The 26,616-nt window shown below is 41.6% G+C and overlaps 1 protein-coding gene across 2 annotated transcripts in view; it reads right to left on the reverse strand.

The window, feature by feature from the left end:
• LOC144827656 (gamma-aminobutyric acid receptor subunit gamma-4-like) overlaps positions 1-26,616 on the reverse strand; it is a 2,222,498-nt gene that overhangs the window by 1,681,917 nt on the left and 513,965 nt on the right. The window lies entirely within an intron of this gene.

Genomic DNA, 26,616 nt, shown 5'->3' on the forward strand with positions numbered 1-26,616 from the left:
CAGATCTCCAAATGAAGCAAGTATGAGTAATAAACTGCAATAAACATAATGCCATTAAGCAAGAAGAACTTCCTGAACCAATATAGTAAAAACTAGGCTATAGTGAATGTTTTTCAGATAAAAAGTACAACTTCTTTGATGGAAAATGATCTCCAAATTCGTGCATAGACAGGATAAAATGTTAGGAGAATTCCTCATATTTAGTTTCTAAAAAAAATGATGTTTGTCCTTTGCTCATGTCATGATTCTTTCTATAACATGAGAGGGAAATGTAGGCATTCACTCATGGGGTTCTGTTCTATGAAGGATGTTATGTTATAAACAATTTATAAAGCGTTTCTTGGCGCTAAGCGGGGTCAATCAGTTGCTGGGACAAGAAAATTGAACTTTCAGTTGTTTGCCTGAACAAATAACCAAGCTTTGAGAGACTTCCTAAACAGAGTATAGGAAGTGGACAGACACAATTCGGGGGAAGAGAATTTCAAAATTGTGGTGCCAGAGACGAGAATCTTATGCCCCCGTGTTTTTTACTTTTGAATGAACAAGGGGTTAGCAAATTCAGGTTTGCCGAGCATAAGACGCGGGAAGGGACATAGCGCCGTACTTTAGACGTGATGAAGGCTGGCCCGCGATCTGAAAGGGCTTTGTAGATTATGCGGCCTAATTTAAAGAGACAGCGTTGGGTCACGGGAGCCAGTGTAAATTTTTCAACAGAGACTTCACATGGTTAGATTTAGGTTGACCATAAACAGGCCTGGTGGCTTGGTTCTGCACTCGTTGGAGCTGACGTAATTGGTAGGCTGGTATGCCGGTGAACAGGGAATTAGCGTAATCGATACGTGACATAACCAGGGCCAGTATAACTTGACTCCGGGCCTCGATGGTTAAATATCTGCTCATTTTGCGAATTCTCCGGAGGTGAAAGAAGCAAGCAGAGACCACAGCATTTATCTGCGCCTTCATTGTGAGGTCGTTGCTAATCACAATTCCCAGACTTTTGACAGAGCTGACAGGAGGTGGAGGGCATTCTAGTGAATATGGCCAAAATTGGAGTTCCAGGGATTCGCTGGGCCCCCAGTGAGGATCAGTTCGGTTTTGTTGGGATTTAACTTGAGATGGTTAGTATTCATCCAGTTGCTAATAAATATCACAGTAGATTGGAAGTTTTCCATGGATGAAGGGGAAGAGTCAATATTAAACACTAACTGTAGATCGTCTGCATAGTTAAATGTAACCACCTCTCTCTTTTGAAGGGCCAAAATTGAGGTGAAAATATACAAGGTAAAAAGGAGGGGGGAAAGCAATGAACCCTGTGGGACCCCAACTATCAGTCTCCTTTTCTCAGCAAGAAAACTAGCGAGACGGACTGCTTGAAAGCAGTCACTGAGAAAGGAAGATATCCATTCCAGTGAGAGACCCGGGTCCCCCGCGCTCTCAACCCGGTCAGCCAGCAAATGGTGGTCGACCGTATCGAAGTCCGCAGAGAGATCCAGGAGTACAAGGGCTTGCGTGGAACTCTGGTCGGCTGCCCTAAGTAATTCATCGAGAACTCCTGAAATAACAGACTCTGTAGAATGTTCGGGTCTAAAACTGGCTTGGTGTGGATCAAGATAGTGTGACTGCTCAGCAAAGGTACTGAGACAGTTGGCCCCGTGGCTTCCAAGATTTTCCCCAAGAAGGGCAGCAGTGATATAGGACAAACGTTGCTGGGGCTAGAGGGCTCAGAGCCTGTTTTTTTTTTAAATAGGTACAACTTCCACACTCTTGAAGAGGTTGGGGACAATGCCCTTAGTAAGGGAATTATTGAGAAGCGACATGGGGGGCTCAGGACATTGGAGGAAAACTTCCTGAAGGATATGAGGAGGGCAGCTGGCCATGGGGGAGCCAGAGCAAACGTTCTTAAGTAAAGAGACGAAAACCTCTTGGGTGATAACAGGGAATTGATCCAAATGATAGGGATTAGTGTGTGAGCCTCAGAGATCTCATAGTGTCGAGGGCTGAGAAATGCTGGATTTGATGTTAGCAATTTTTTTAATAACATAAGTATTGTGGGAGTTGTGACGGGATGGACTTAGCTGTAACGTGATCAGGTTTGACAAGTTCATCCGCTATCGTAAAAATGTCCTTGGCCTTATTAGTGGATTCCAGGATTTTAGAAGAAAAGTATTCCGATTTAGTCCTGAGGATGGCGCTTTTATAATCTGTAAGAGCTGCCATAAAGATGGTCTTTGTATGAGGACAGTAGTCCAGTCTCTACTCCTGTTCTGTTTGACGCAAGGCTAATTTCATTGCCTTCAAATCGTCAGAGAACCAACGCTGTGCGTCATGAGGCCTCCTATTTTTTATTGTTTTCAATGGGGCGGGACTGTCTCTGGCAGATACCAACCAGGCATTAATGTTTTCCACCTGGGTGTGAGGATGTGTTATTTTACGCTACGTTATGTTTTATGATGTTATATTATCAAACACTTGTATATTCACTGCCACCACTAGTGAAGCCCCATGAGGCACCACTGGCAGCTTCATTTGTGTTCTAACTCAGAAGCTCTGTTATCCATCAAGCAATGAATGGCAATTAATGGCAGTGAGACCTGGAAAACTGATTTTCATGGTAACCCCCATTCGAGGTGCAAATCTTCTAAATTAATTCTGAAACCTCACACTCATGCCTAAAATTTTGTTGATGGTTTCATTTATTATAAAAAAGAAAATCAACCAGGATATTACTTCCCCATCAGTAGTTGTTCAGCTCAAAATTCTCGATAATAGATAAATACTGCAGGGTTCCCCAAACGAATTACAAAACTTACAAGCTTGCACTTTTTCCCCATACAGTTGTCACCAGGTTTTACATGGCTAAATTTGTGCGAGAAAAAATCCAGGTCAGTGAGGGATGGTAGTGCCAATTCAGGAATAAAACCTGACTGGGACTACCTACATTGCAGCTCAGGAAAAGGGGAATATTGTTTCTTAGCATGTTTTATCATTCTAAAGATAACCTTGCATATAGTGACAAGTGAGAAGATGTCTTCCCTGAAGATAAAGAGAGGGCTGAGGCTCCAGTAGACACGATTCCAGACAAGGAGTTAAAGAATGTTCATTCAATCATATGCTTTTCACAAATTACTGTGATAATTGCTGATGGAAATCTGAGATTCTGCCATGAATTTATGGCCATAAAGGGATATTGTTAGAAATGGGAGTCTCTAGTTGGCAGATGTAGGTACCTTTGTCCAAATAGGGACCCTTGCTTCTAGTCACAGTAACGAGGATACACTTCTCAAATAACCCCTGCTCACCCCCTTGGTTGCTTGGCACGAGTAGACAGGCTTATCTCAGAGGCCGTGTGTAAAGCATTTGTGATCACATACAGTAATACAGTGAAAACACTGCAAATGGACAACACACACGTTTAGAAAAATAAGTAATCTTTATCTAAGCCAAAACAAGAACAACAAGAATCCACAATACTGTATTAAAATCATGATTCTTTAAATGTAGAAACAGTTCAGTTCGAAGAAAAGGGGAGATGTGACACTTTTGCACAAAGTACCCTGGATGCATTGAAAAATGCAAGCAAAAAGGGTCGCAGGGAAGGTGATGCGTCGGTTCCTTGCACTCAGGGAAGGTGATGCGTGGGTTCCTTGCTCCGGGGGAGGTGATGCGTCAGTTCCTTACTGTGGCGCAGGGGAGGTGATACGTTGGTTCCTTTCCTGAGAGGAGGTGATGCATCGGTTTCTTACTGCGTCCGCCAACAATGCGACAGACTTGGCGCTTCGATGTGATGTGTGATGATCGGGTATGATGAGTCAGTTCTTCTCCAACTAGGGCTGCGTCATTATCAGTGTGGCGATCCCGGACGTCTGAAATCGATGCACAGGATTCGTCGCATGGCAGACACTTCAACCGCAAGCGGCGGCGATGCGTTGGAAATTTTCTTTTGCACCACTGCGATGCATCGGAAACAAACTATGCATCAATTTTAACAGTTCTTGCAGTTTCCAGTCCCAAAACAACCTCCAGAGGCCCAGAACACTGACAGGCACCTCACAGCAGGTCAGAACTCCCAGCAAAGGAGTTATGGGGGGGACTGGGAGTGAAGTCTTTGTGTCCCTGAGTCTTCAGAGTAGGAGGCAAGCTCATTTCAAGCCCTAGGAGATCTTCCTCAAGCAGTGGACACAGCAAACAGCAAAGTCATTTCTCCTTTCCTAGGCAGCAAGTAGCCACTGCAGGCCAATCCCAGACAGCAAACAGCACAGGGACAGTATTCCTCCTCAGCTTCTCCGGCTCTTCTCCTTGGCAAAGGTTCCTCTTGATTCCCAGAAGTGACCGAAAAGTATGGGGTCTGGACCTCTCTTTTTACACAGTAAATCTCTTTGTTCTCTAGTGCAAAGGAGCTCTTTGTCTAGCCAAAACCAGTCCTGTCCTCTCTGGTGCAGCTTCCTGGCAGGAGGTGGAGACAGCATTGTCTTTGGAGACTAGGCCCATTCAGGTAAAAATAAATCTCCTACCCCAACTCTAAATGCAGCCCAGGTTTATTCAATCCAGCCCTGACTCATCCCGACTCTCAGGAGTCACTGCACATCCCCAGCCCCTTTCACTCCAAAGCCAGGCAATCAATACACATCCTAGCATAGGCACACTGGATGGCTAGGCAAGAAAATGCCTACTTTCTAAAAGTTGTATTTTTAAACAAAGAATGTGAAAGTCACCCTCACTAAAAGATGCATTTTAACATTCTGAGTTCAGGCATACTAAACTTTATTTTCCTACCTTGTTCCCAGAGGTACTTATATTTATAAGATGTTATAAGCAAACTCCCCATTCTTTCCCTTGGCAATAGATAGCCTTGCAATAGTGAGAAATGAAATTGGCAGTATTTCACTATCCGGACATAACACACATATCAGGGCATGTCCTACCTTTCACATACACTGCACCTTGCCCACAGTGGTACCTTGGGCCTTCCTTAGGGGTAGCTAATATGTAAGAAAAGGGAAGGTTGGGCCTGGCAAGTGGGTGCACTTGTCAAGTTGACTTGACAGTACCAAACTGCGCATAGTGGCAGATCTGAGTTACATTTACAGGCTACTTTTGTGGGTGGCATTATTAGTGCTGCAGGCCCACTAGCAGCATTTGATTTAGAGGCCTGGGGCACACACAGTGCACTGTACTAGGGACTGACTTGTAAATCAAATATGCTAATCATGGAATCACCAATCTATAAACACAATTTACAAGGAGAGCATATGCACTTTAGCACTGATCAGCAGTGGTAAAGTGCCCAGAGTCATAAAACCACAAACAGGTCAGAAAAAAGGCAGGGAGAAAGGGAACAAGTTCCGGGAGGACACTGCAAAATGGCCAAGTCCAACACATATCACCTTTAATACATTTTAATGACACTAAAACAGTAAATATGATTTGGTTTTGTATTTTGGTTTACAGAAAAGGTTGCAAATAAATTCATGGTAAGATGCTCAAGAATCTCAGTCTGACCTTATGTACTAGATATAAAGAGGAACAACATAAAGAAAAAGATATTGAGATGAAATGTGGAATTGTAGGGATTGCAGACACATCCTAACTCTCTCAAGGACAGCATTTAAAAGTTTGCCATCATTTAAAATACTACCCTCCTTAATTTTGAATCTATTCTTCTAGGCAAATGATTGCTTTTAATGAATTATCAAAATTACAGGTTAGCAAAAATAAAATAAGATTTTGTTCCATTACCGGCTAACAGATCCCCACAGGGCCACCAAGTCTCTGACCTTGGAGTGATGTGTGCCTTAAGACAAGTTTAGGCAGATAAGAGGTGACTACCTTCATCCGAATATATGCCCATTCCACGATGGCAACTGCAAAGGAAAACTATCCTGCCTGCAAAATACTTTAATTGACAGAAAAACGTATCCTCCTGTTGTGCTCTGATGAGTCACCCATGAGACTAATGAAACTCCGATAACTGTATGTGCAACTGATGTAAGTACAGTAATTCAGTCAAATAATATACATTCAAATAGACCACCAAAAAATAAAAAATGAACAGAAAATGCGTTCTTGTTTTTATTTGTGTCAAAACAGTCAACACTAAGTATTATATAGTCATGTCACAGTAATTAATACAACACAAACAATAAATCATTGAGAACAACACCAAGACACCAAAAATATCAATGTATCTGATCTCAGACTTTCAGACATACCACAGTCATATCACTCACAGTTAACACATTCTAAAAACAACACAAAAAATAAGTGTCTCTGGAAAGACCATCCCTATGTAAATTTCAGGGCATATCCAGGATAAGAAATCTGCTACTGCAAAGATGGAATGGTCTCAGTATCTTTAACTGATATCTATAGCATTGTGCTGCTTTGCTCCCAATGAGGCCGCCGATCAGGAGCTGCAAGGTACTTTGATGCAAGGCACAGTAATTAATACAACACAACACAACACAAACAATAAATCATTGAGAACAACACCAAGACACCAAAAATATCAATGTATCTGATCTCAGACTTTCAGACATACCACAGTCATATCACTCACAGTTAACACATTCTAAAAACAACACAAAAAATAAGTGTCTCTGGAAAGACCATCCCTATGTAAATTTCAGGGCATATCCAGGATAAGAAATCTGCTACTGCAAAGATGGAATGGTCTCAGTATCTTTAACTGATATCTATAGCATTGTGCTGCTTTGCTCCCAATGAGGCCGCCGATCAGGAGCTGCAAGGTACTTTGATGCAAGGCCCTGCATCTATTTGCTTTGTGCTGTGTCATTTCCAAAGAGGCCACCAACCAGGAGCTGCGAGGTACTTTGATGTGAGTTCTTGTATCTATTTGCTTTGTGCTGGGTCGTTTCCAAAGAGGCCACCGATTGAGAGCTTGGAGGTGCTGCGATGTGAAGCCCTACATCGCTCTGTGTTGAGTTGTGTCGTACTGCTTCATCTCTGATGGAACCCACAGTCGGGTCAGGAGGAGTAAACTCTGAACCCAGCCAAGGGTCCAGGACCTTGGGGTAGCTATTGGGGATCAGGACTCATGCCAACAGAGGCCAGCAGCAGAGCATAGACAGGTACATCTGAATCTGGGCAGCTGGGCAGATGCAGGACACGTCTCTAGAGCTCTGTAGCTTGTTATTTCTCAGTAGCTCAAAATGGGAGGACAGTCAGCTAGCCTTTGGTGTCACTCTGTTGGCTCTGGGTTCAAGGGGCAGGTCCAGGCTTCATCCCCCAGTTAGCAGGGCAGTCCTTTCAGCAGCAGGGCAGTCCTTCCAGCAAAAGAGTAGCAGATCTGTCATTTTTCTGAGTCTTCCACAAGTCCAGAAGTGATCAGAAGAGTTGGTCTGATGTTCCAAAATAAATAGATAGTGCCAGGTTTGAAGTGGTAGAAACCTCCTTCTTTCAACTTCCCCTGCACTGGCTCCGAGGGGTCTGAGGTGAGAATATGCTAGTGTGAAGTCCTTTGTGAGTGTGCTTAGGTAGATACGTTGAAGTGCAATTGCCTCAGATGACAGCTAGGAAGTGTAATCTTAGTGATTATTTGTAGTAACTCACTACCTGTGCGTAGTTGTATGAAAGTGGATTATTATGTGGAGTGACTGGCAGTCCACCTCATGGAATCAAAACACTAACTTATCAGGGTGAACCCCAAAGTAATTAAATTAGCCTGAGGTCACACAACTGGTACCTATGCAGAGAGAAGACAGGCTGAACGTAGGGCAATGTGTAAGGTATTCATGCTGTACCTAAACAGTAATGAAGCCAAAACACCGAAAAATACAATTTCTTCTACAATTTTGAAAAATAGAGTAACATTTATTTAACAAAATAACACCAAAGTAGAAAAATGGAATAAGGGGAAGCAGAGATATGAGTTTTTAGAGTTGTAAATGAAAATAGCACCAAAAGCACTAAGCCCCTATGATAGTTTATTGTCACCGTAGAACGGAACCTAGGCACCATTTGGCAGATCCCAAGGTTAAAAACACCAATCATCCCTCCCAGTCAAGAATTTTACCTTTAAACATAGCCTGCAAAAAACCCTCCCATTTTTCAACAGTTCCTCCTTACCCTACTACGACTAATCCCACAAAGCACCTTACTACTAAAATTCAAGATGGGTGAACAATTCATCCCTTGTGCAGTGCCTTTGTGTCTATCCCTCCCCTGTGTTCACTCCAAACTGGTTTTGGAGGCATAATCCCTCAAACTGGGGTTGAGCAAGCTTTGGCTACTGTGGGCCTCAGGACAAAGGCTGGCCATCCTCCATGTTTCATGTTACATCTGCCTGTGAAATGACTTGACTCTTCTTGGTCTTTTAGAGGTTAATAGATTTCCTGGGCTCACTCCTCCTGCCCTTCTTACAAAGTACATGCTCAGGTAATTATCTCCGCTGTGGGAGCAGTTTTCACACCTCATTGTCAGGGAAGCACTGTTGGATGTCTTAGGCTAATGCTACTTAGCCCAAATGGGACTCAGACAAGAAAATGTCTGACTTTGCCAATATATTGGATTTTTAATAATATATGAAAAAATAGTCTTTGAAAGACTATTCTAGACTTATTTTGTTTAAAGATACAGATTAAAGTTTTGAATCTGTACTTTAACATTTTACGTGATACTGTTACAGGCCTACCTTTGAAAATAGCTTTTGGGCGCTAGTCACTGGAGAAACATGCCAATTTTAATTTTGCACATGTTCCACTTTTAGACATCAGGTGCTCTACCTTGTGGGCAACAAGGTGTTTTAGAGATGACTTATTAACATTTAAAATCACGGTCTACCACCTGTCAGAAAGGGTTATTTTGACAGGTTTTAGAGCAGGGGTTTGGGCTGCTGCAGTAATCCTACACATTGTAGGCCTGAAGCCATGTTTTACAGCACCATTCTGTGGATGGCAAAATAGGTGCTGCAGTCCACAGGGGAAATTCTACTTCCCAGCCTTTGGTGCATTTTACAATCCATGTGCTAGGTACTTTTAGGTAAGCTAAATATATCAATCAGGGATAAACAAATCCAACCATGTTTAAAGGGAGAACACAGGTTATTTATTCATGTTTAGCAGTGGTAAAGTGTACAGAGTTCTAAGTACAGCAAAATAGATCAGGCACATATTGGGGGAAATCATTGAAAAATAGTTAGTTTTTATACCAGTACTCTTTATAATGTGTTTGTGGTCCAATAGAAAGTCTAATCTTAACTCCCTTTAAATCTAAGAGGAGTATCCACAATGTTTTTATGCCTTCCTTCTTCATGCCCAAGCAGGCTGGTGGAATGAGTTAGATTAATTATTATATCTTTGAACTCATTCGTCTAGTTCCCTCATGTCCATGTATATTCTAACTCTGCATGCATAGATTCCACAATCCCTTTTTACAAAGTGGTTGGTACATTTCTCCTCATGCTGAAAGCTGACTTCTCTCAGAGCACATAATTTTTCTGCTGGTTTGAGAGATTCTGAGAGATATAACAGGACTGTATTATTCAGACAGGGCCATGTTTTATGACTGAACCACATCTTAAACCTCTTATTCAACATATAATTGTGCATTCTTTTTTGTCCCCAAGAACAACATATGAGTATTGTATTATCATTACAAAAATGTATCTGTGCCCAAAACTAAATTCATATGGTGTTTCAACTTACCTTTTTATCTATTTTGTATATTTATTCATTAGACAAAGTGCCTTCATAATTATATATAATTTTAAAAGCATCCCATTCCATTTCTTCAACATAATCCTAACAGCAATCGTCTAACTCATAAATTCTCACAATTCTTGGTGTGGTTAGTGCAGCCATGCCCACAAGGTACTATCATCCTCTGCACACTATTTTCAATGTATTATTTTATTTTACGACACTCTCCTGTATTCAACATGTCAACATATCTATTTTTACAAAAAATTACGGAAGGATTCTTCAGTACCACGATGAGGTTTGCTTACAATTTCCAATGTTGCTAGTACTCAGATTAAAAACACTTAATGGCAGGTTGCAAGCAGGTTTACCATAAACAGTTCATGTGGAGCAGTTTTATAACAGCTATGGACGAGATTGATAACTTTATAATGCTACTCTGCCACTCCATTACTGTTAAAGCAGAGAAACTGGTCCAAATGGATTTAATTTAAGCACTCATTTTCAATGAGCCCATCAGAATTTTGGCAAACACTAAGGACCCCATTACGATGGTGGGTGGACTTTGTCTGCCTGCTGCGATCGGTGGACCTCAAGAGGTAACAAAACATGTGGTGTAGAGGCGACTGGCCCCTTTGCTGATACTTTAAAAAAAGGAGCAGTAGGAGCGTGAGGTAGCAGTGTAAAGCAGCTACAGTGATTGCGCATACACTCAGAGGACTGCAGAGGCTTCAGCGGATGGGTCCAGCAGATGGCTCTGCACTCTGACTTCCCTAGGCTTTCCCTGCAGGATGGCCACTGCTCCCGGAAATATTCAGGCTGCTCACGGTGAGCGCCACTCACTCTGGTTTACATTGTTGGTGCTCCCAGTGTGAGGTGGAGTAAATTATTTATTTAAATGTGGAGGCAGGAAGGAAAACAACAAAACTTAACTAAAGTAAAGGTGGATCGAGAACCGATCTCTCCCCAGAACAAATGTTGCTTTTTATGCAGAAAACGTTTCTGTATGTGATTGAGTTTAATTTTCTTGCAAACCTCTATTTGGTTTCAAAGGTTGCGCTGTTTCCTGAGGCATGTAGGATACGCAAGGTACATGTGAAGTGAAGCAACATTTCTTGATTTTCAACCCAGTGTCGTATGACCTCTTCTTGCTCCGGTAGAGGCTGTCAGTAGGTAAAATGGGAGCCTGCGTGCCCCTCCTGGGATCATGTTGAAAAAAAGGGAAAGGAATGCTTATGCATCAATCAGGCAACATGATAACATAATTCGACTTTAGCTTATATGATTGGGCTGCTGGTAGCAGGTACTTTATCGTTTTTTCACAAAACGCTGCAGCCCCTGTAGCACTGGCTCCAATTTCACCGTACACTACAGGGGTTCTAATCTTATGGCCCATAAAGCTATCTGAGGAATACACTTCAAAATAATGGCTTTTTGTTCCAAACAGGCCAGATTATACCCGCACCGCTTGAAACAATTGTTTCCAGTAACATCAGCTCTAGGCTTTCAATGTGGGCATCAACAAGGGAACTGGCCTGGCACTATCTTCTTCCACATACTTCATATTTTCTCAGCCAAGATCTTCACCTCAATAAGCGCCAAACAAAAAGTCTAAATAGAGCCAGACCTACAAGTGGATTTATTCGGAATTTCGACCAACAACCATACTTTTAACATTAAGACAACAACACTACTTCTTTAATGGATCGTTGGATGCTAAGTTATTAACTCCGCAAGGGTGGAAATCTACTCCAGCCGACATACGAATCCTAGGTAAAAAAAAAGGCCTAGTAAAACAGCTGGAGGATCGTTCTGTACAAATGGTGAGTGCACTTAAAGCAAGCATTTACAATGCAATAGGTCTCGCATTTACAAGAGTTTGAGCGATTGGCATTGTAAATGAAAATGCTTTTTATTTATGTTTTGGTTTTTAAAACATAAGTCAAAGGCATTGTCATTTACAATGCCAATATCTTAAACTCACGTAAATGCGAGACCTGTTGCATTGCAAATGCCTGTTTACTCTATTTCCAGTCTGCAACAATGGAGTCCGATATCGACTGCAAAATGAAAAGTATAGCAAATCCTCCCACTCTTTCAAACAATTTTCTATACCGATATTAACACAAATCACACTTTGCCTGCTTGAGTCACTGTTTGAAGCTTTATAAACACTATGAAACAAAGGTGCCCAATGTACTAAGCCCAGGTCACAAGACAGTCACTATCTTATGCACGCTGATTTGTTTGAAACATGTGCGACACAACTCATGCTGTAAGTAGTCACATCATAAAAGTAACATTCACTGTAGGTTAGAAAGCCTCCTAATCTCCTCAATATTGTTGCAACGGGAGGCACTTTTCGACTCCCAGTGAATGCATGTAAGTGCTTGAGCGGTGGCCTGTGAGTGGCATCAGTCCTTCTACATGAATGATTTTGAATTACTTTTTGTAGAGTTAAGACCTAGTTTCCATAGGAAAAGCATTTTTTGACTTGCCTATAACTTTGACGTCGTTTCACCAATCTTCCTGAAACTTTCCCTAAAAAGTGTCAAAGTAGGTTCTGAGTGCCATTGGAAGTATGGGGGTGATCCATGGAGTGGGAACCAAGAAAAAAGGGGCACAAACAAAGGGTGCATTTTTTTTTCAAAACTTTATTCGTGAATGTATATTCAGGGCATAAGCATACATTATTAAGTACTGAGCATTTATTACATCACGTTTTTCCAGTTTACTCCCAGTCTGTAAATAAAACGGGCCAAATCGCTTTAACTAGGTCGTCCACATCCAGTTCCATACCCAATATCAGGGTCCTCTGTTATTGACAGGACATATCCTAAACCAACCCATTCCCTCCCCAACTGACCCACCCCCACCCACCAAACTCGGGTGTCAATAAACTCTCAACTGTTCCGTCTCCGCTCCACGGTGATGACCACTCTCATTCCAGAATATTCGATAAAAGCCTATCTAAACCCATCCGTTCCATCTCATTGTCCATTATACTCAGCCTACCTCCCTCAGGGTGTAATGTGCTGTTATTCGCTTTGGGACAGTGGCTGGTCTAATCTGTCTAATTCCAGTATCATAACCTCCCAATCCTGTGCCATTGGAGTTTTCCGCCTCCTGCCCTCCTCCTCTTTTCTAAGGGCAATACATTCTGCGCGGCCCCACCGCACTACCTCCGCCTGCCATGTCTCCACCCTGGGCGCTCTTGGGGATTTCCACCTCATCGTAATCATCCTGATCTCCAAGAGGAGGGCAAAATCTACAAATCTTAGTTTGGTTTTTAACGGTTTGGGACGTGGGCGAGCTCCCACTAAACAATATAAGGCGCTCTCCTTCACTTGTATCTCTGAAACCTCCCTTATTGTTTGGCATACCTCCTTCCAGTAACTGCTCAGCTGTGGGCAAGTCCAAAGCATATGTAGGAGGCCCGCCTCATCCACCCTGCATCGCGGGCAATGATGGGGGGAATTGGGAAACATCCGGTGAATTCTCTCCGGGGTAAGATATGCCCTATGGAGTATCATGGCTGGGATGAATTTAAATTTCACATTCCAGGAGACCCTTTTGGGGTGTTCCAGGACCACTCGCCAAGTTGCGTCTGTAATTTCCTCCCCAGTATCTTGTGACCAGATCCCTCGTAATGTGGTAAGGGACAGTGCCGCATGAGTTCTAATCCCTGTATACAGCCAGCTGACTAAGTGACCCCCTGCCCCCATGCAGTACATCAGATGTACTAGCTCATGCTGTTGTGGTTTAATGTGTTGTGGAGCCCAAGTCGTCCTAATAAAGTGGGATACAGTAGCGTGCAATAGGTAATGTCTGTCCGAGGTCCCGGTCACCTGCACAAAAGTGCGATGATCAAGCAGTAAATCGTCTCCAAAGAAACTTCCCACTCCCTCAACTCCGCTCTCCGTCCAGTTTCGAAGAGTATTTTTGGTGAGTTTTCCCTGTGGTGTTGGGATGCCTAATAAGGGGATATTATCTGCATATGGCAATACAGACGACGTGTAAGCCAGCGCCTTCTTCCAACAGAGAAGGGCAGTGCGTAGTAATGGGTGGCACCGTCCTGGTATCTTACTTTTGGGTATCAGTAGAATATGTAAGTCGCCTCTGTCTAACTGTTCCGTTGTCCATCCGATCTCATGGAGGTTCCTTCCGGCCAGCCAGTAAGACAACCATTGGAGTTGAGTGGCGTAATAATACCCTTGAAAATCAGGGGCACCTAGACCGCCCAGAGAGGTACAGAGTTGTAATTTGCGCAGACTAATCCTTCGCCTACCCGACCCCCATTTAAGAGTGGTCAGTAAGGTGTTTATTGTCGTGAAAATGCGGTGTGGGAGACATATGGGTAGATTCACGAAGTGGTACAGTAAGCGAGGTAGCATTACCATTTTTGCTATTGCAATGCGGCCCATGACTGAGAAAGGCAGCGAGGTCCAGAATTCGATACTGCACGGAGGCCTGCGATGGTCCTAGAGATATTGCCATCTAACTGGTCCTCCGTTTTTCTGTATATGCGGATCCCCAAGTACTTAAAGCTGGACTGAGCTACTGGAATCATCTAGGTGCCGAATGATATAGAGGGCGGATGGGGTGCGTCCCAGAAGTAGAATCCCACAGACTTTTCTGGGTTTATAGCCAAGCCCGATACCACTTCAAATTGACGGAAGGTATCGTACAATAGCGTATGATCAGCCTCCAGGTCACGGAGATATAATAACATATCATCCGCATATATGGAGAGTATATGGGATGACCCTGCCATTGGAATGCCTAGTGCAGTCGCGTACTTGCGAAGAGCAATGGCCAGTGGTTCAAGCGCTAGAACAAACAGCATTGGGGACAGAGGGCACCCCTGCCTGGTGCCTCGGTAGACCGGGTATTCGGCCGATACATAGCGCCCGGTTCTCGCCCAAGCTGTGGGATCAGTATATAATAGCCTGATCCATCTCAGTAGAGGGGTCGGAAAGCCAAAGCGTCGTAGGGCCTCAAACATAAAGGGCCAAGAAAGTGAATCAAACGCTTGTTTGAGATCTAAAGCATCCTGTCTGTTGTAATTCTTTCGGTCCTGCCGCCATTAGTGCATGCAGGCGTCTCGTGTTTAGGGAGGTACTGCGCCCAGGAAGGAACCTGCACTGGTCTCGATGTATGAGCGCGGTCAGGTGAGGTTGGATTCGCAGAGCAACGGCTTTGCTCAATATTTTATATTCTGTGGATAGCATGGATAAGGGCCTATAATTTGCCAGTTCCAAAACATCCCTACCCGGTTTAGGGATGGAGGTCACTAATGCCTGCATTGTTGATTGTGGCAGATGACCCTCATCGAAGCCCGGTGTCTTGTTTCTGTTTAAGTTCTTAATCGCTGCACGTATTTCATGTTGAGTTATAGGCCCCGCAATCGACTTCTGTGCGTCTGCTGTTAATAGGGGGAAGGGAAGATCCCTCATAAAATCAGTTATTTGCGTGAGGTCTTCCATCTCGGTCTGCTCATACAGTGCCTTTAAGTGATCATGAAACGCCAGGTTAATGTCAGATTGAGTACTCACTAGGGTGCCCGCCTGGTTATGGACCTGGGTAATGATCGGGTTTTCGGGCCTATCTCGCACCAAGCGGGCTAGCAGAGCTCCAGAGCGATCCGCCTCAGTGTGTTGCCTCTGTAAATAGCCTTTGCAGTCAAGGATACGCAGTGTTTCCAGCGTCTCTGCATGCAAGATGTGTTGTTCTTGTAGGGCCTGTTTTTTTTTGGGGTCCTCAACTGCCTCCCGTTCAAGCACCGTTAATCGGGCCTCCACCTCACATAATTTCCGATGTACCTCCTGCCTGGCGCCAACCAACCTCCCTATCGCAGCCCCACGTATTACCACCTTCATCGCATCCCAGACCACCAAGTTGAAGGAAGCAGATCCCCAGTTAGCATCCCAGTAGTGTGTCAGGGCGTCTAAAAGGGACGTTCTAAATGGCCCGACTTCTAGGAGTTGTGGGTTGAGTCTCCATGTAGGGACCTGGAGTCTGGACTCTGCCCCAGGAAATGGTGCATCTTAGGGGCCTGTGGTCTGAAAAAGTCTTTCCTAGATATTCCCGGAGCACCTATCATTGTAACCAGTGTGCGGGAGCATTGGAATCGGTCAATGCGTGTGTGTAGGTCATGGAAAGGGTGCTTTTGTAATGTTAATTTATATAGGAACATGTTGTTGAACCTACAGCCCGAACCGCGGAAGGGAATTACACCAAATTTGGCAGAAAGGTAGATGTTGTTACACAGATTGAGCTTTTTGCTATTTGATGCAAATCCGTCCGGTAGTTTCTGAGAGATTTAAGCTGAAAATATAGTTGTTTCTCTGGCCGTGAATATTTTGTGAATGTTTTGCGATTAATCGCAGATGCACGCGCCATTGGGATTGCTATGATTGGCTAGATGCAACCTCAACAGAAAGTTGCAGCCACCATTTTATCGTTCGGGAATGGTTCCAGGGGCAAGATATAAATACAGAAGAAGTTGGGACACTCCACCCTAAGGTACCGGAACTCACCCTCTGCAAGTAGACAGATATCTTTCCATTCACTCAATTTTAAAGTTAATCAACGAATACAACGTGAAACTAACCATGGCATTCCATAAAGAAATAATTAACTTTTTGAACATACAATTTTATGTCAAAGATGGAACCAAACAAAGCATGTTGTATAGAAAGAAGACAGCATCCAATGAAGTATTACATGCCTCCAGTGCACATTCTCGCTCTGTCATTAATAACATCCCCTATTGAGAGATGATACGTATCAGGAGAATCTGTAGTGAGGAGGGGGCTTTTCAAACCAACATTAAGGAGTCCAAGAAAAGATTCCTAAAAAGAGGATACAGTGTGTAAATGTTACACAGAGCTCATGCCAGAATACACCAGACAGAAAGGGAACATACACTGGCGGATAAACCAAAAAGAAATGCAGATGCTAACACCAATAGGAGACTAAGATTTGTGAAACAGTACACCACCTATAGTAATGCAATTTTTAAGATTTTAAAGAAAAATTGGCATTTCCTAACTGAGGACCGTAGCCTTAAGAATTCCCATATGAATACACCAGCTATCACCAACTAAAGTTACCATGTATGACCTATCCATGTTTCAAGCCGGCGGGCTTCCCCGTAGCGAAGCTACCCTGGTTTACTGTATGTATATGTATAAATACCATAAATAAAAAACATTTTAAAAAAAAGAAGAGGGGTATCATTGCGAAATACCCTGCGTCCCAGTTATGTCACCACCATAAAAGAAAGGGAAACATGGTTGCCATCGAAACCAGAGTTTTGTTTACGTGTGGCATGTGCAATGTATGTCCCTTTGCTAAAAATGTGATTAAGACTTTCACCTACATTACTAACTGGAAACATAACATCAGGCACGTCATCAATTGTAATAAGACATACACCATTTATGTACTAGGATGTAAATGTGGATTAATCTATGTGGGAGGCACGATTCACTGCCTCAAAAATCGATTTCAGGAACACCGGAGGGCGGTACTAAACCAGGATACTAAATATCCCATGGCAGATCACTATGAGAGTGTGCATCTGGATGATGTAGGATTTTGGTTTCACTGCATTGACCACGTCACAGTTGGCAAAAGGTGTGGCAACAGAGAATTACTGTTAAGACAAACAGAGGCAAAGTGGATCTGCCAATTGAGAGCGAAATCCAAGGGTCATAATACTGATAGCGAGCTGCATTATTTCATGGGATGAATAAATCTGAGAACCCATATGGGAATTCTCTGTTGCACATTTAATTCTGAATCAGTGGGTTTATGGCCTGATCTTTGGCACATCTGTTGATCTGGAAACTGGGACTGGATATATTCACTGCCTGTCTGGTACTACATGGTTGGAGCAGGGAACCCTATGTGAAATATATGAAACTGTTCCCTTGGTGTTTTTACTTTGCATGCAGCACCGCTGATGGAAAATGGTATTGTGTCATATGTGTGCCCCTTGGTATATTGGCAGGCTGAAGGGGACCACCAGTACTTTGGAAATTTTCAAATAAGTCTATTTGACCTTAATATGTACTATTTTCATACTTTTCTTAGGGCAGATTGGCAGGTGTAAAGGGACTTCTAGTCACTTGATATATTCTAAATGAATCTATTTTATTCCGGTATTCATTTTATTATATATTCACTTACTATATACTTCTGAAAGATACATGTTTGTTTAATAATTTGAAAACATTTGTTACTACTTATTATGAGTGACTATTCCAATATGGCGATTGTGGCCATGACACTGTACATATTTTTGGTATTGTGTTTGTCCTTGCTTGGGAAGAATTGGTCATAAATTGGCTCGCTTCCTGACCATTGATAGGTTTTAAATGTTTACATCTAAAGGTGTATGTGTCTTTGACCATTTCAATATGATGTTCATGGCACTCGTATCCTGGGATAGGTTCTGATTTTTTAGTTCTAAGGGTATATGCACTTTTCTGACTGTTTTGAAATGGCCCCCATGGAAATTTTTACATAGAATTAGTTACTGGTGTTTAGAGTCATTGCATTTAAGATTATATGCCCGCTTGATCGTTTCAAAATGACGCCCATGGAATTCTTATCATGTGATCAGCTACTTCGGAGTAGTGGTTCGACAACACACAAGGGTCTATTATAGGATTCACAGTCATGGCACCCGGTTGGATCATTGCAAGCTGGCTACCATGCCTTGGCTGGGAACCCTCTAATACTTCGGACTAGTGGTTTGACAACGCATGAGGGTCTATTATAGGATTCACAGTCATGGCACATGGTTGGAACATTGCAAGCTGACTACCATGCCTTGGCTGGGAACCCTCTAATACAAGTTGAGTGCGCTGTTGTTTTGTTCTGTATTTTGGGATTTTGGAATGTGTGTATATTGGAACGGCATGCTCAGAGCCTACCCAATTATTGTGGGTGACAGAGCAGTTACGAGATTGTGGACCCGTTGTTGCCTTTCAAACGCATGCATTAATTGCCCACGCCAGGGCACGCAAACTAGGTATTGGTTTATCTGTCACCTGTATATACTCTAATATGAGGTGAGTGCACTACTGTAAGGCTATGGGACTTAGGAATGCCTGTATAATGGGATGGCGCATTCAAAGTCTAGCGGAATTTTACAGATGACAGAGCAGTCACGAGATTACGGACCCATTGTGGCTTTCCAAGCGTGTGCATCAATTGCCCGAGGTAAGGCATACTAGTCAGTTATTGGTTCATTTGTCACCACTAAGATGGGGTCTCAATATACTGGCGTGAGTGCCATGAAGCACTGACTGAACAGGGTTATTACATGCGCCGACCCTCATAGTGTTTTAAAGAATATACGATTTCAGTGAAGGAAAGGCATCACAATTCATTAACATATTAGCATTGCAACGATATACATGTCTTCTGATTTTTGATAACAGCCATTTATGTTTGAATTTAAAAAAATTGGGATTCTGAATGACAAATAATAAGATTGGCTATAGTCTATTTGAGTGATGATATGGAAGAGGAGCAAATATTGACAATTGTACATTATGAGTACAGCTAACAGACATATTGTTTGAACAGATTATTATTTGGAATTTGATTTCACTAGGAATTTGGACATATGGGTGATATTCCCAGCAAAATACTGCAGCTGTTATTCTTATCTCTGAGAACACTCTATCTTACTTACAAAGGTGAGATCCTGATCATCCCCTAAGTATTCAAGTGAAAACACTATTTAACGCATAATGGTAAAACCTCAATCATTCCCCGATTATTCTTGTGACCATACTACTTAATATATATAGGCAAGACATCATTCACCAACAATGTCAGACAGAGGGATTGGGGTCTTCTATGTGTGCTGCATACAAAGTCCTTTTGTTGACCTAGTAAGCAAATTAAACACACTAATTGGAAATTCAATTTGTGTATGTATTTGTTATATGGGTTCTAATACACATGTTTTCAAAATGTATGTTTTTGCTCTTTTCTATGTATTTTCTATATGCTTTTTTGTCTATACTATATTTTCTTATTGTTCCTTAACTGTTTATTATTTAGTTTGTTCATATTTACCCAGTTACATGGAATGTTGGCTGTCTAGCGATTCAAATAGGGTTTTATGCAATATATTTGTTCTTGAGTCTTTCTTGTGCTATGTTTGTGTTCTAAGTAGAGTCTAAAAATTGAACTATACATTTAAAACAATGATCCAATATATATTTATACATGTACAAATGTCATGTCTTTTTACATGTTTTTAAATGTCGTTATGGATGCTATTTCTATTGTGTTTTTATGTGATTGTTTCAGCCTTGATGAAGTTCTTAATGTGATAAGAACGAAAATCGTTGGCTGAGTTTTACACATTTGTAGATGAAGAACAATATATGGACTGATCTTGCAATTTTGACTTTGTTTCTGGTGCACCTTCCTTACAAAACAATGACATCATTCAAGGTGGAGAAGCTACTCCAGTAACACATCAAGGGCCTTCACACTTGTTTTCCCCTTCTTCCTCTCTTGCATCCATTTTTAAATTAACTTAAAGTGTACATATTCCAATGTGTCCAGTATTAGGAGTTAATCCCCACATCGGAGTTATGAGTTGCGGTATTCCACAGAAAGATTTCAGCTGCTGAAATTCCGTCACTGGAGTACCTATTGTACAATCATTGAGTTGTTCTTTTAAGTAAATACCGTCATTACCTTATTGGCTTCCTCTGAGGGAACCACTATGTTTTTAGACTATTGATTACCCAGGATCCAAGACATACATGGTTGTCACATACGGGGCAATAAATTGCCAGAAGAGGCAACAATATTGGGGAAAAATACTCAGGAATCAGACCAAAAACTCTTGTTCCTCTGTAATATTCCCCAAAATCGTTTATTACCCTTAACCCCTTTATGGTGGCACAAATTCAGCCGCGTCGTTGTGCCATCCTCTGCACACGCCCACTGTAACCCCGGACGGCCGGGGGCCTTCTAACGCATGTAAGGGATTAATCTCTCAGCAATTAGAATTACCTTTACCTTTAATTCCTGAGCATGAGAAATAGTGTGGATTATAATTCCATGTCTAAATAATCGCAGTTTAATGTAGGTAGGACTAGGGCATGAAATCAGAAAATGTTAAAAAGTGTGGAAATAAACACTCTATGGTAGATCCACAAAGATGAATTTACATGAGTAGATCAACTCACATGCAATTCTACTCCTACACATACACCTGGAAAAATCTGGAGGTGAGGGACAGGAAAACATTGAATTATGACAACCATAACCTGGGAGCTTTCTCCCAGGGTGTGCGGGTCATTAGTGTTTTGTTTTTCAAAAACAAACTCCAGCATTAAAAGATTGTTTTTAAAAATGCTAAAAATTTCAAAAGTGTTGTGGGCGACATTCTATTCGATGGAGGTCCTCTACCAAACTTCTTAGTACAATGAAGGTAACCGCCATGATTTTGGTTCTCTCAGAGAAGAGAGATGACAGCATGGAGAACGTCTTCTCTAAATTTGGTAGACAGAGTACCCTCAGGATGACGGAGTAGTGTCCTCCGCCATCCTGATGGACACAACTTCATCCGCGAAAAAACTATATCAGGTCCTCAGTTAATTAAAAGTTATGTGTTTAATTAATTTGACTCCTTTTTATATTTTTAAAAATAAGATAAAAACCTTGAGTGTGTTATTACATATTATAAAACTTAAAAACATTTAATAAATACTTATAATTAATTTGGTCACAAAATATGTTAAATATATATATTTTAAATGTATGTATCATTTGATTAAGTTGAACGGTATTTCTGCATGGATGTTAGTTTAATTTCCTTACACCATTGTTTTCTATGGTAGTATGCTGCAATACCAGTTGTTTACTAAGTTTGTATCATGCTTGACTCGCTCTGAGGTTAGGCTGCAGTAAATTCAAGTCTCTTTTTACACTGTTAGGGCTGTAGTAAATTTAGAAATTTATTTTGTAAATTGCTATGTTTTTCTCATATGTTAGTGTATACTTTGTGTTGGCATGCTCTGCCTTAAACCCCTCCATAAATGTCCCCTAATCCCTCCCTGTTGCAAAGTCATCCTGTGTCCTGGGCACCCACTAATTCTCTGACCCACACTGGCCCTCTGCCTAACCAGGCCCAGGGCCAGTGCTATGCTGAAAACAGCTAGAACACAATGAAAACACCTACATACACTAGGGTACACTAAGGGTTGGGGTACCCCTGTGATTGGCATGACCTACCCCATAGGGCCCTAGTACATAATAGGGCAGGGGGATTGAAACTACCTATCAGTCCCTTGTATATAATAGGACATGGCAGTTTAGAGGCCAGCAGCCCTTTCTGCACTTGCATGTGTGCACTGGCTGAAGCCGGAGGTCAGTTTAAAAGTGGCTCTGGGCTACAGAACTGCTTTTAAAAAGTCAATATTGCCCAAACTTGGCTTTTGTGTTTGGGGCAAATAAAAATGGCTAAGCTACAATGTTTGGGCACATGTTGTACCCCCTGGGTCTCCCCTAGGGGTCCCAGGGAGGAGGGCAGGTATCTATATGGTGGACCCTTATAAAATTAGTTTTATATGCCCTGGGCAAAGTGAAATTGCACATTTCACTCCCCACATTGTGATAAAGTGCAGCCCAAAATTGACTTTGGTGGTTGGAGCACTGTGGAAGGAGGATCTGCAATATTTTTACATATTCAGAACCCCTAAAGTCTCCCCGAGGTGTTCCTGGGGTGGAGGTCCTGTAGATATATGTAGCATACTTATAAAATATGTTTTTAAAAGCCCTGGTGCTCGAAAAATGGGCTGAGTCACTTTTCCCATTGCAAATCACATGCCATAGGTTAACATTGGAAAAGGTTACAGGTTAATATCTGGAGAAAAAAAAGTAATAAAACTAGGCTTAAATTACTCAGTAGAATAGTAATGACAAAATCAACAATATGGCGTTGTTGAATTTATTGTAAAATGTACAGATCAAAAGTTATAACACGTTTTTGTCTGTAAGCCAAAATTCAACTTGCACTGCTCTACCCTGATTGGTCAGAGAAAAGTGGGTGAGTCTGGCTGCTTTGAAGAGGTGATAAATGACCCCTGGAGCTAGGAAACCTCTTGGGGAGGAGAGATTGCCGGGCATAGGAAGGCCAGTGCAGGGGGAGGAGTCATAAACCATGGACTTCGAGCGAAGGGGAGGACCCCTGTTCACCTTCAACCACATGCTAGGATTAAGAAAGGAATGAGCAGTTGCAAGGGGAAAGACTATGGAGATTAGCCATTCTAGGGGTGTGTTTAGCCAACTCTTCTCTCCCTGCTCAAAATTCTGGCATATTGAATTTTGGAAGAATAGCGGTTTCTGGGTTAGCATTTTGCCAAACTCTGCAGGAAGTGGTCAGACCTTTGGGTGGAACCCGGCAGCTCATTGGACAGGAGAGCACTACTGCTTGACCCAAGAGAACATGGAATACGTATCTGAGAGGGGCTGTGCCTCTCAGATGTGCTGCTTGAAACTTAAGAGATAAGAAGGGTCTGCGATGAAGAGTTTGATGTGCATTTTCCTAACGCCTGTACGCTGAAGATTGCGCTTTTTTGCACCATTTGAAACTACAGCCCTGTGGATTAAACCTGCTTCAAAAGGACTAAAGAGTGGACTCACTGCAGGCTACAGGTTAACAGAGCTCACCTGGACCATCACCATAAAGAATCACTAGCCTGGAGTACTACCAGTAGATTTGTAAGGGTTTTGTCCAAGTAGATGGTGGGAATTGAAGTCTAACACTTTCAAGGATCCTCTTGGAGATTCCAGAACCTTGGATTTTGTGTTGGATACTTTGGGACCCGCATGAAGAACTTCCAGAAGAAATTCTAACAGGACCCAGCCTGTTGGAGGGGGCTGCACAAGACTGGTGAGAGATCCTCCAGAACAATTTCTGAAGGTGAATGTGTCCCTGTCAGAGGCAACACAATGACTAAAAGGGGCACTGTTGGTTTCTAGGCACTAGAAAGTGGCTAATCTTTAAAAATTCATATCTCTGGTTCCCTACAGTGGATTCTTTTTCATTTTGGTGTCATTTAAAAGATACAAATATTTCCTATTTTTATACATTGGTGTTGGATTTTCATTTTGTGTTATGTCTTAATTACTCACTGAATTAGTGGTTTAAATTCTTTACATACCTGTCTTTGAAGTTAAGCCTGCCTGCTCGCAGCCACGTTACCAAGTGTTGATCATAGGAATAATTTTCTAAGGCCTATTCTGAGCCCTATACTGTGTTAGTGGCGTTATTGCCAGTGGCAGACCTATATTTGCCCCTACCAATAATCCACTTTCCAAAACTCCCAATTAGTAATAATTATTCACTATGTTCTACCATCCTGTCCCTCCCAGATTCACATCTAACACATAACTAACTGTGCTACCGGGGAAGATGTTTCTGTACAGAAAATATAAGAGCGACAGAGGAGGAGATCTCCGCCCATAGGTGGGTGAATTGCTTGTAACACTTGAAGTAATACTGCTGGAGCACTATTTTAAATATTCCAAAATATTTTTTGTGAATTTAACTGACTGTGTAAATTAGAATGTAATAAAAAAACATATGGCAATGTAAGGTAGAGGGTGGCCAACAACTGTTTGTGTGTTTTGGCAGAACTCTATGTTCAGGAAGATCATCTGTGGCAAATAGTAATATTTACAGGTTGACAATTAGCTTTCCTCATAGTTCTTAATTTTCATCATACATTATTTTTGTTGTAGCTTAAAATGTTTATTTCTTCAATAAGTAAATGTAGAGGAAAGAACTGTCAAAACGATTCACTTTGCAATAGGAATATATATGTCACTGCAAAAATAAAGTACATATAATTACACACATACATAAAAAACGAAAGTGTCTAACTATAGCTCTTAACTATCTTTGAGCTATGCCTTCAAACAGATATCCAGAGCCTGTGGATATACCTGTTCAAGGTTTCGATTCAACAACTGTTATCGATGCAGACTTCGGGCTTTGTTCTCTTCCTTTCTCTACCTTTTATTTGACATGTAAAGCATTTTTGTGATGATAACATCACACAAAACCAAAAAAGACTGGATGCTGATTTCCTTGGTTATCTTTTACTATGACATGATGAACAAAGAAAACGATACCAAAGGGGATGATGGACGGAGCGCTTGAGCAAATCAAACACTCACCCCCAGTCAACTGATCTGGGTTTAATCCATCATCATTCTTTAGCTCACTCCACCACCCCAGTTCAGACATGGCCATATGCAAATCATGGACCCTGTGCCTCATGGGAACAGTCCAGCCTGAACTGCCAAGCCATGTCTTCCCTGTACCGGAAACATGCATCCTGGGACCAGTTTTGCTTTGTTCACCCTAAGATGGCAGGGTATGCACAGATGTGGGTCCCTTGCTCATTTTGCCACTGGATTGAAGCTAGCCTGGCTGATGACGGCTGATTAGCTTGAAACCAGTCCCAGGATGCTCGTTTCCGGCATGTGTAACAGCATGTAAAGGTGTATGAGTACATATGATGAGTGATTACATGTATGAGCGACTATATAGAAGTGTTGGGGAATGAGTGGATGTGTATGTAGATGGTGGAATTACTGTATAGGTTGTTGTAAGTGGTATTGGTATCTCCATTTTTTTGAAAATTTTAGTTTCTATTTTTGAATGTGTGTATCAATGGTTATATTAAGCTGAGAGCAGGTCTGCCACTCTGTCACAAGGATGATGTCATCAGTGATGTCAATTTAGATGTCATCAGTGATGTCACTGAATGATGTAATATGTGACGTCATCAGCAGTGCATTGCGGGGGCGCCAGCTATAGTTAGCTGAACTAACTATAACGGGGGAATTTCAAAGGTTTTGTATGAGTGAAATGTCCAGCTAACTATAACATGTGTGAAACCTATGTTTTTTTTTAATGAATTTGCAAGGTTTTTTAAATGAAAATTCCTAACTATAACGTGTGTGAAACCTATGGTTTTTTCAGTGAATTTCAAAGGTTTTTTAATTGCTAATTCCTAACTATAACGTGTGTGAAACCTATGGTTTTTTCAGTGAATTTCAAAGGTTTTGTAAATGATAATTGTTAAATGTATTACTTATTATATTTCTTTCTTTTTATACAAATGTTCTACATTGTTATTATAAATATTTATATTTATTTTATTTTTGTAATTTATATTTCATATTTTAATGTAAAATAATAACAAAACTAAATTCAAAAATATATATATTTTTTTCTCCAACATATGAAAATGTAATTCTATATAATTCCTTTTTCATTGTTTTTTTTTTATAATCGTACCGTACGTGCACGGTGATCGCACCATAATTTGTAGGGCAAATCGTACTCTGCGCGTACCCACGCATATGTTACGAATACGCTTTGAAGTTACGCGTCATATCAATGCTTCCGTGTGATGTCATATACGGCGCCCCGTATACCGCGAAAGATTCTAATTGTTCAAAATCATATATTTATGTATTAATGTACTTATTAAGGGAGGACATTATCTAGGATAATCATAAAAAATATATTTTTTAAACTTTTAATAACCGTATATTACTTTGAAAAGCAATTACGGAAATCGCAGCGGTATGTCATACGTACTCGCAGCGTAAGAGCTCCATAAGTACACCGTGAGCGTACGCAAAGCCATGTTTATTTTAAAAGTAGAGGTTCATAACACTTCCTATTCCAACTATTGAATCACCCCTCCCATTTTGATCATTCTACTTGGACTTTCTCTGGAGCGGCATCTATTCTGGGGAGCTGTAGTCCTTTAGAACCAAATTCTGCAATGGCTGGTCTTCCTCAAACTCCATCAGAAGATTCCTATGAGGAAGAATTTGTTGCTGAGTCCCCTCAGAAAAAGAGGAAAGAAGCTTTCATCTGGAAGTTTTTTAC

Source organism: Lissotriton helveticus, chromosome 4_1, assembly GCF_964261635.1.
Source record: "Lissotriton helveticus chromosome 4_1, aLisHel1.1, whole genome shotgun sequence".
Taxonomy (NCBI): Eukaryota; Metazoa; Chordata; class Amphibia; order Caudata; family Salamandridae; genus Lissotriton; species Lissotriton helveticus.